At 42.0% G+C, this 10721-nt stretch overlaps 1 protein-coding gene across 13 annotated transcripts in view; it reads right to left on the bottom strand.

Annotated features, from left to right (window-relative positions):
* Window positions 1-10721, bottom strand: part of hivep2a (HIVEP zinc finger 2a) — a 119183-nt gene that overhangs the window by 56838 nt on the left and 51624 nt on the right. The window contains exon 1 of one of the 13 annotated variants that reach the window (XM_020586632.1): window positions 5265-5501. The exons of the other annotated variants lie outside the window; for them this stretch is intronic. The gene's annotated coding sequence lies outside the window, so the exon portion shown is untranslated. Of the gene's footprint in view, window positions 1-5264; window positions 5502-10721 lie in introns of those variants that run through there. 13 annotated transcript variants of the gene reach the window in all.

Here is a 10721-nt window from a genome sequence, read left to right as displayed (position 1 = left end):
CCTTGTTTAGTTAAGTGATGTTATTTACCTGGAAATATGCAACCATGACTCTAAAACGTCAGGTACATACAGTAGTTCTGCTGTTTTCCTTTTGCACCCATGGATCTCTTAATAATCAACAGAAGCTGTGCAACAGTAGCACAGTGCATACTAATACAAATCAAAGAGGGTCTCCCTGGATTACTCAGTCAAAGCGCTGTGTGCATTTATTGAATTCATAATTTGAAAGGGTCAAAATATGACTTGTATTCTAATTCAGTGGCTGAAATATTATACTGTATTTAAAAGAGCAGCTTGCATAGATGCATTACTTGATTTTGTGATTGATATTAAAATAATTCTTATCAGTCTTAAGTAGGCTAATTAAAGAGGCTGTTCACCACTGTTTTCCTTAAACCATTCCAGTGGGTTTTCATGATTAACTACTGTATGTCAGCAACAGTGAGAGACCCCCTAGCCAAATTAAACTTTCTATTAGGATACTGGAAACAAATATATTGAGTTCTTTAAAAATGTTGTCAAGTGGAAATATTTTGATCAGGAGGAGCATGTGAGCCAATTTTCCAGGTTGAATTTATTTTAGAGTACTTTGCTATAGTACTTATAAGGGTGAAAAGCTGCCCACACAATACACCAGTACTCTTAAAGTTGTATGAATAGATATTTTTATATTACCATTAGATTAAATTATTATATGTCTTGTGAAAGTGGCTTCTTATCTAGACCAGCTCATGGGAATTTTGATTCTGACTAAATGTCAGAAGTGTTTTAGCATACTGTAAATGTTTTGGTCATGGTCAAGTGACAGATATTTTTGTCTGGAGTTGGTGGAGAACAAAGCAAAGCTAAAAGGAAAAATGAACATTGGCTTTACATTTATCAGACAGCCCATAACACAGCTCTTTTGCTAATTGCCATTGAATGGCCAAACTTAGAACCACTTTTAGACACTCCTCACAATAATAATAATAATAATAACAGTAAAGTCTAGACCTGACTTTGTAAAGTGTCTTGAGATGACTTTTGTTGTGATTTGGCGCTATACAAATAAAACTGAACTTTACCTTTCCCATCCCTCCATTTCTACATGCACTCCCTCTACCTTCCAACAACCCGTTTACCAGCTCTCAATTTCTGCTTGTATCACTCTTTCTGATTCCTTCCATCATTCCTCCTCCCTTCCATCACTTCTAAGTCTCTATCATATCTTCATTTCTCCATCTGATTCCATTACTCCTTATTTTCCTTCATCATTGCTTGTTTCTTATCAGTCATTCCTGTTCCTTCTTATCTGCCCGTACCACCCCCCAAGTGCTGTTTCTTTCCTTCTACATTCTCTCTCCCTCCATCACTTCCTCTGACTCTTCCTTTCCTCTGTCTGTGATTCTTTTTATTCCCCCATCTCTCATTCTTTACCTCAGTCTTTGTCGTTTTGTCCCTCCTTCCATCACTACACCAACATCCCTCCACATCTGCTTCATCCCTCCTTTCAGTCCATTTCATTCCTCCTTCATTGTTGCAGCCTTCATCTGTACATTGCTCTCTGTCTCTCCCATCATCTCTCCATCATGAAGCTCTGTTTGCCAGGTAACCAGAGGCTATGATATGCTGCCACTACCTGCTGTGTATGTGTGTGTGTGTGAGAGTGTGTGGTCCTGGCAGCGTTTTCAGCACAGAAGGTATAAGGGGTTTATACCTGCAGAGAGAGGGAGGCATAAAACCAGACGTCAAGGTGATGTGGCCACCTGTCCTGCTTCAGTGTGTGTCTTTGTGTACTTGTCTTTCTGTCATTGTGTGGCTAAATTTTAGGTTGAAACCATCACTGTGAGGACATTTTAGCTTGTCCTCAAACTTTCAAAAGACTATTAGGGGGCTAGTTTTAGGGTTATGGTTGGAGGTAGGGGTAGGAAGGGTTAGTGAAGTGAAGTGTGTTCCCTCGTCAAGCTGTGTTTCCCCTTAGTATGTTAATGTGAATCTGATCTTATCCTAGCCCTGAACACTGATGGACACGCTAAGGGAAACAGTGTTTAACGGGGGAGAAACATCTGGGCGGGGGAAACACTCTGACACTATACCAGCGTTTTATGGCCAATTTCTTGCTTTTCGCTGCCTTATGAACAACTTCAGCTTTGTCGTTGTGATAGATTTGATCGACCGTAAACGACACAAACATTAGGGACTTTGAGAGCTTGTGATAGAACTGGCTATGTAGGAAACTCACGTCCTGCCCTCTACAGTGACGTGACGTCATAAGTAACTGTGAGGTGAAAGGAAAGGGGTGTGTTTTGTCACACAGGGTGAATGTATGTGTGTCTCCAGCCTGAGGGGAAGTTGGGTAGTGTTTGGTAATATGAGTTTTGTGGTTGAGTTAATACATACATACACAAATAGGTCAGACGGAAAGATGGATACATGTCAGACAGAAACAATGGAAAAGCAAAATAATGCAAAAAACAGTTTTAGAGCAACTTATTGTGACACTAAATCCACCTCTGAGTTAGTAAATTCTATGTACAGTAACTTAACTTCATTCTTAATCTGTGGTGTTCAATGCAAATGCAGTTTCCAGTTTCTACAAAATCAAGTGTGCTCAAAGTACAAGAAGAAGAAGCCACCATTTCAAGTGCGCTCGCTTTCAGTTTGACCCTCAAATAAACTCTAATTCTTCTGGCCCCACACAACTTTGTTGTTGTGTTGGCACTGTGTGAATGAGGACAGTGTTATTACTGTATATCGGATTTAAAAAAAAGACAGAACTATGGAAAGACCCAAACTGAGGTGGATTAAAATGACCTCTCAGCTGTTGGGTATTAAAGTTTATTCTTCTCCTTGGAAAAGTAGCTTGACAAAATTACCTTAACTAAACCTCCACTTGAGCTTTCAACTGCATTTAATGGTTTTCATCAGCAGAACTAATTTTTGCTCCAGAAAGGCATTTTTATATCCCTTTTACTGTCTTTTCATCCTTTGTCAAAGGCATCCATGTTGCTAATTGCTGTCAGCTAACTCACACTGTATATTTATTCAAAATGGTCAACACACCACTTCATGTGCAGCAGCGAATTTCTCTTGCGAAGCAGCTGCCAGATTTTCCCAAGCAACAGTAAGCGCAACATTGACAAAAATAAAAGCAGAGAGTGATGTTCACTGTGATGTGTTAACTGTCTCTAAGAGATGATTTTCATACTGCATGCAAATGAACACAAACAAGCCAGGAAACAGGAAAAACATATTCAAAAACACCAGAACACTGTACTGCTGTTTACCAAAGTGTTAGCATTAATACAGAGTCATGTGGTTAAAAACACAAAAAGATGATAGGTTTCCATCAGTAAGTTGTAATCAGTCGTCACTGGTGCTGTGTTAGCTGTCGATATGACTTGTAAAAGTCATTGAGCTCTTTTTGCAGGGAAAGATGTGGTTACGGTAAATAAGCCAAGATGTATACAGAAACATCTCAGAAGATCCCCATCCTCAGATTCAGGGCTCATGAACAGTGTTATCTCTGCAGAAGTAAAGTGATCAGCTGTGGCCGCAGACACATCGCCCACTCGCCGGACTCCGCAGCATTACACAGCGCATACACGTAAACACACACACATGCACATACCAGGGTAGAAGCAGCACACTTCACTGTCTGAGAATTTGTGAATGGAAAAATGGTTTAACACACTTGGCGGTCAGGCAGGACTTCCTACGCTTTTCTCTGGGAGGACTGGAAGGACTGGCTCTCTGTCTGTCAGCCTGTCCATCTGTCTGTCTGCTTGTCTGTCAGACACTGCATTTATATATCAGCCTCATGACAGTTTTATTATTTCACTATTTGCATGTCTGGGTGACTGGCTGTTTTCCTATGTGGCTGACCGTCCTCTCTTTTAACTTGTCTGCCTGTCTTCCTGTCTCTTTTCTGTCTGTCTGTTTCCTATTTGTTTCCCTGTGTATCTGAATGTCAGCTCATCTGTTTTTGTGTGGCTCTCTACCTGCCTGTCTGTCTTTCTACTTCTCACCCTGCCTTGTGTTTGTGTTTGTCTGTCACTTTCCATCTACAGTATTTACTGAACTGTCACTCAATCTTTTTCCAAAGAACAAGACAGACCGCTGCATCTTTTCCACTGTCTCTCTGCCGATCACCAACTTTAGATCCAGACAGAGGACCAACATTATGGTATGGACTAAATTAAAAACCAATTTCAACAGCTTTCAAGTCAAATTAAATAGGCATATGCTTCTGGATTAAAAAAATGCATAAGGCCTGAAGCTGGAAAGCTGGAGGCACATTAAAACACAGTCTTTACAAAGATCAGAGGTCAGCTGAAAGGAGAATAATGACGAGAAAGAAAAAAGGAGAAGGGAGGAAACAAGGGGAGAGATTAAGGAAGGAAATTACAAGAAGACAGACAACAGATGAGAAGAGGAAGAAAAGTTTTTCTGCGAGTCCGATGTCATGTGGTTTACAGTTTTCAGAGCAGAAACAAGGACATGGTGAAAAGATGAAAGACAAAATGAAGTAAGGGAAGTAAGGGAAGGAGGAAACAAGGTAAAATGACAAGAGATCACTCAAGGTCAAAATAATTGTAAACAAATGGCTGTGTGTGTTTGTTTGATTGCATTGTGTATACTAGACTAAGTTGTTATGCAATAGAGGTCCCATCAGTGAGGGAGATGTGAATCATAAATACAAACACTCGCACAGTGCAACCTGTTCTCTTGTAAATCACTGCTCACAGGGATCAACATGACCAAGACCCTGTGTGTGTGTGTGTGTGTGTGTGTGTGTGTGTGTGCACGCGTTGTGTTGGCATCCCTCAGTTAATGGAGGGAACTGACACCACTGTGTGAGAGAGTCAGCTGTCCAGTGTGTGTGTGTCTGTTAACAACAGCGTCCTGGGAGAGAGTACAGGGAGATGAGGGACAGAGCAGACAGACAAACAAGAGGCAGAGAGACATTAAAAAGATGAGGAAACACAGAGAGAGAGAGAGAGAGAGAGGAAAAAAAAGCACATTTCTGAGGACATGGCTTATGTCACTGACACCCTTGTAACACACATACACACAAGATTACCACACACTGTCATTCACAGCTGCTGCATGGCCTCGACAACAGCGGACGAGGACATCCCCCGCTTCGTTGCAACATACACAATCCCACTGAGACACACAGACACACACATACACACGGGAAAGCACCACCTTAACAGACTTAAGAGAGAGAAAGCAAAGCAAGAAGGCAGAGCTAAGTACAGAGAGACAAACTGTGAACCAACCTGGCTGCCTCTCCACCTCTATCACTGAAAGCATTCCTCCGTTTCCACACTCCCTCCTTCCATCGCCACGGTAACAGACACAATGACCTGCCGACCCTCTCACACACACTTTCTGTCTCTTTCTCACACACATACACACACACATGCATTCAAGTTTAAACTCCCTTTATGTGCGGTTCATCAGCAGCCATCCATTCATCCGACCATCCGCTCCTCTGTCCCTCCACCACTCTGGTGTGTTTACATCTGAGTGTGCTCGCTTGTTCACCAAGCAGGCATGTGTGTAGGTGTGTGTGTGTATGTGTGTGTATAGAAGAGTGGGAGCCCTAGAGAAACACTCCTCTTGCCACAGGAGTAAAGCCCAGGCATGACGCAGAGCCAGAAATAGATGGAGGGGCCCCAGCTGGGGGGCTCACCAGCCCAACACATATGGCACTTTTGCAAGGACATGCACAGAGAGTGCACAGAGAACACAGTGCATAGGAATATACTGTACATAAATATCACATATAAAAAAGAATTTCACACTTGCATAACAAACTGAAACCCTTTCTGCAGTAAAAGGAGTTATTGCATATGTGCATGTAGTGTTTTCACAGTATGTGTGTGTGTGTGTGTGTGTGTGTGTGTAGCAGTTTACAGTATTTGTATTTTACAATTGCTACAGTTACATGGACAATCTTTCCCCAGTCAGACTGAAATCATTCTGATTACAGATTCCAACTTAACTGTTTACTTGGATGCTGTTCTGATAAGACGTGTGTTTACACGGTCAAAGTATTTAATCAGAATAACTCTGCCCACACACACACAGTGGCTCCACCTGCTGTGAAGAATTTAATCTGCTGCAAATGTAACAGAGGAAGAAGAAGTCGTTGGTAATCTTATATCTTATATTTACGCGAATGAATGAGAAAACAGTAGCAGTAATATCACAGGACCAGTAACACCTGGACTATTTTTGATTCCTGTTGTTGACCCACCAATTCTGTGAATATTCTTTCTTCTCACTTAATGAAATCAGTTGTTTACACTGCTAATATTTTCCTAGTGAATGAATTATTCTGATCAAACATTTGTGGGCCAGTCTTTTTGAGGCTGAGGAGGTTTCATAATGCATTTTATTTTGACTGGGCTAATATTGACATTCTGGCATAGTAGGGTCCATGTTAACGCAGCGAATGTCGTACTTTAAAGAAGAATCTTTAGTTTATTGCCATTGTAACACGTACAATGAAATTTTGTTTGGAGGCAAGGGACCCGGGCCGCTGCGTGCATACGCGCCGCCATCGCGGGCAACTTGGGGGGGTTCAGTGTCTTGGACACTTCGACGTGTGCACTGCAGGCCCCAAAAAAGACGCATTAACTGAGACTGTCTACACAGTCTGATAAACCCAGTGACAGTGCGACAGGACGTGGTGTCTCTCAACTAAGTTCTAATGAGAAATGAAAACAACCGTGTGTTTGTGTTTGTGCAATGTATTTACAAAGCTCAGCGCTATGCAGCCAGTGTCTGGTTTAACTCTGATATATACACTATGTATTATGCATGGCCACAGAGACATTTATGGATTATGTGGATTTTCTGGGTGATGTCTATAAATAGTCCTGTCTTTCTTTAACTTCCCACGATGCAATACGTTTCGTTGCTTTAACATTATTTTAGATTATTTACAATTTCACTCCGCAGAAAACAGACTGAGAGATAACAGATAAAATATGGACACACTCATGTTTCTGAGCATTAACCTCACATTTATAATTCAGTGCTGCATTGTTAACGATCAGCTATCACACAACTCGTAAACATTCACACACATAGCGCACACAAAAGGTAGCGGCTGCTGGTTATGAAAAAGCTTTTGAGTCTCTGTATGCATCTGAGCCATGAGAGTGCGGCTTACATAAATACTTGATCATGTCTGGATTGGACTCAGTCTGAAAATATATAATCCGCCTTGTTAGGATCACATGGAGCAAGAGGAAGGGAGGAGGAAGAGACCCACAGCGGAGAGATCAAGAAAGAAACATCAGCTGCCAGCGTGCGATGGATACAAAGCCGAGAGCACTTCACTTGAACACATCTTCATTTTAACACGATAAAGCACAGTTAGCATTCAGCCACTGTGGCTCCCGGAAGACTTTGACACCTCTCTTTATTTAATGTTGTCATGTCACATTATGCTCACATCAGCCAGCAAAATGGGAATAATCTGGGATCATTCACTAATTATTTGAAGACGGTCACCCCCACAGGTCCCAGCAGATCAGCAGAAATGCAGTCTGTACTATCAATTTCTATTGTCTGTCTGTAGCAGTTCTGACACAAATTATACCAGGTATAAACTAGAGTTATCGCTTTGCCAGCCAGTCAAATTGACGGTAATGGGACAGACGTAAGGTCACTGACCTTCTCCTTTGACCACCAACATCTAAAAATTTAGTTCATCCTTGGATTTAAGTGGATGTTTGTGCCAAATCTGAAGAAATTCCCTTATTTTACTTAACTGCCAGACGTGTCCATCATAAACTCTCTCTCTGAGGTCACCAAGTCCCTAAAATCTTTATCATTCAGACACTGCGATCCACTTCCTGCTGCACGGGGAATGATGTGCTTTATGTTTGCAGTGTGTCTGGAGTGAAGAAAGTGGAAGGTATCTGAGCCTGATGGATGAGAAGTGTTTATGGAAAAGATGAGTGTCCAGGTTATGATGGAGGATGCAGAGCGTGACCGGACTTGGATCCAGTAGAGGCTGAATGGAGCTGGACATTAAAACCACCTCAGTTAATGTTAACGATGACAAACTGATGAGTCATTTTCAAAAATTGCATCTGTTCTGAATTTGGGTGAACCCCCATCTGTAGCTGATATGTTTAGGGACAAAACAAGGGGAAAAAACGCACACACATTTAGTTTGAAACGTAAAACTGACCGACCATGAGGAGTCAAACGTCTGCAAAGGACGGTGAAATGACTGTGGACAGACAACAGAGCAGGACACAGAAGGCTGGATTGTGTGCTCCCAAACACAAACAATAACAACAGTCTTCTTGTGATAACATCAACTGTTCAAATTATCCATATTGATCAGTTTGAAAAAATATTGATATAATATTTTTGGCCATCTCGCCCGGGCCTAGGAGGCCGTTTGTCTGTAGCAGCTGTTACAAGCTCCCACTCGATCTTCTCCTTTGTTAATGGGGAATATTAATTTCCTGTATTCCATCTTTACTGCATTAATATTTGATGATTAAATATAGCTAGGAGCGTCTCAGCCTCGTCTCCAGCCAGGCTTTGTCTCGGCCTTTGTCTTGCCTGCCGTTTTATTTCTGTCTCCCTTTGTCTTGGTCTTGTGTTTCTGTCTTGTGCTTTTTCTCTCTTTATGTCTTTCAAAGTGTCTTTCTTTTCTTTACTCCTCTTATTCACTCCTTTCTTTTGGTTTTTACGTTAGCACAGTCTTCCTCTCACTACACGGTCTCCTCAGTCCAGTCTGGTTGTTGCTGACCAGATGCCAAGGTTTTCCTTCAGTTGTTCCCATGTGTGACCAGGCATAATGAGGATAGATTTATTATATAACACTCGGATGTTGTGTTTACTGTAGTGTGCATCAGTTCTATTTGTTTATTTGTATTGTTTTGTGTCTACTATTCTAACAATCACTCTTGAAAAAGAGAAGGCAATCTCAATGAGGCTTTACCCGGTGAAACAAAGGATAAATAAATAAATAGATATTTTAGTCACAGAGAGCTCGAGAACACAAACCAACAGGCTGAATTTGTGCAATTTATTCTTTTTTTTCTTTCCACTGTATCCTCTGTTCCACCCCACTGTGCACTGTTGCCTATCCTTAGGCCCCACTTACACTTGTCTTTTTAAGTGTCTAATATCCAAATCAAACCCAGTGCACTTTTGTTTGCTAACGTGTGTTTGCGATGATCAGATGACACACGTGTTTGCATATGTCTCGGCTTTTCTGGGTTACAAATGAGAGCAACACCTACTCCAGTCCAGAGGATGGCGGTGACGCACCTGAAGCTGTTCGGCAGAAGAATAACTTGTGCAGTTAAGCAATTTAGAAACAACAATAACAGTTCAGTTATCTAGCTGAAAATTTAAACTAACACAACCAAGCAGACAAATCTAAAATGAGACATTAGCTTTAAACCTTAGCTGCTGCTGTAGGCTAAGTGAAATGACGTCGTACAGACAGCAACCGTCAGGAGAAGTAAAGATTGTGCAAGTGTCTTGGAGACATGGATGCATTTACATATTTTCAATGATGTATCTGTCTCAAACCATCTCATAAGACGCTGTTAATCAGGCTCCCCACAGCTCAGTGAAGTGACTACGTTAACTGCTAAAGGGGTCTTAATCCTCTGACAGGTCGCCACTGTTCTCAGTGACTTTGTACTAGGAAGTGTTGCAGGGTAAACTGCAATCTAACTATAATCCTGGGCAACTTGGTGATCTGCTATGCTAACAGGTGTCTGGTCTGCACACGCCCTCCTTGTCCTTTACACACCAAACTTAACTTATAAAAACAAGCACACACAAGCGCTCGTACTGATACGCACATACACATTCCTACCTGCAAACAACTTAGAATGCCTGCAAGCATCCGCATGTGGAGTGTTACACACACACACACACAAATATATACACACTCATATTTGAAACCATACGCCCACGAGCACAGTTAAGATGCACTGGCACACACATGCCTGTGAGCGTCTCCACAAATCACACACACACCTCTGTTGACAACAGAAAACAGCCAGTATCTGAGGAATTGGGACAGAGAAAATTCAAGGGCTGTTCTTTCCACAGCAGAGGTTCCCTGCAGCAAAGCACCATGGGAAATGCTGCATGACCCTAAAACAAAATGTTTTTCCACACAACACCCAGGAGACCCTCACAAAACCCTGAGACATAAAACTGTGCTCCTCTGGTTGCGTTTACCTTGTTTCCAACCAGGACAGAAATTCTGATGTAGATGCTTTCTATAAGTGAACCTCCAGGTGTGCACTGACTGTGCACTGACTGTGCACTGACTGTGTACGTCGTATTTCACTTTGCTTCCATTTGCTCACATGTTGTTTCATCAAAACTCCGGGCCAATAAATCTTCATCTGATTGAACTGAGAGAGCTAAAGAGAGATGGACCACTTCAGTCTTTAAGCCACTGGGGGACCCAGTTGAGTGTTACGCAACCGATCCATGCCAACACACACACACAGGCCAGCTGTGCCTGATTCCAGCAGTGAAAACTATTGCTGTATTTGTCCCTCTCTGCTTCCCTGTTTTTCTCTATCTGCCTCTATCAGTCTATCGCTCCTGCCTCTTTCTCGTGGTTTGAGTTAAACCCCAGTGAAGGAAAATCTTAATCCTTATAGCGCACTTTCAGCTTTGTGCCAGCGGGTTAGCCCTTTCCTATTTCAACATGGCAGCAGCCCTGC

The sequence above is a fragment of the Monopterus albus genome, unplaced genomic scaffold (assembly GCF_001952655.1).
Source record: "Monopterus albus unplaced genomic scaffold, M_albus_1.0 scaffold417.1, whole genome shotgun sequence".
Taxonomy (NCBI): Eukaryota; Metazoa; Chordata; class Actinopteri; order Synbranchiformes; family Synbranchidae; genus Monopterus; species Monopterus albus.
This window is presented reverse-complemented; position numbering and strand designations above follow the sequence as displayed.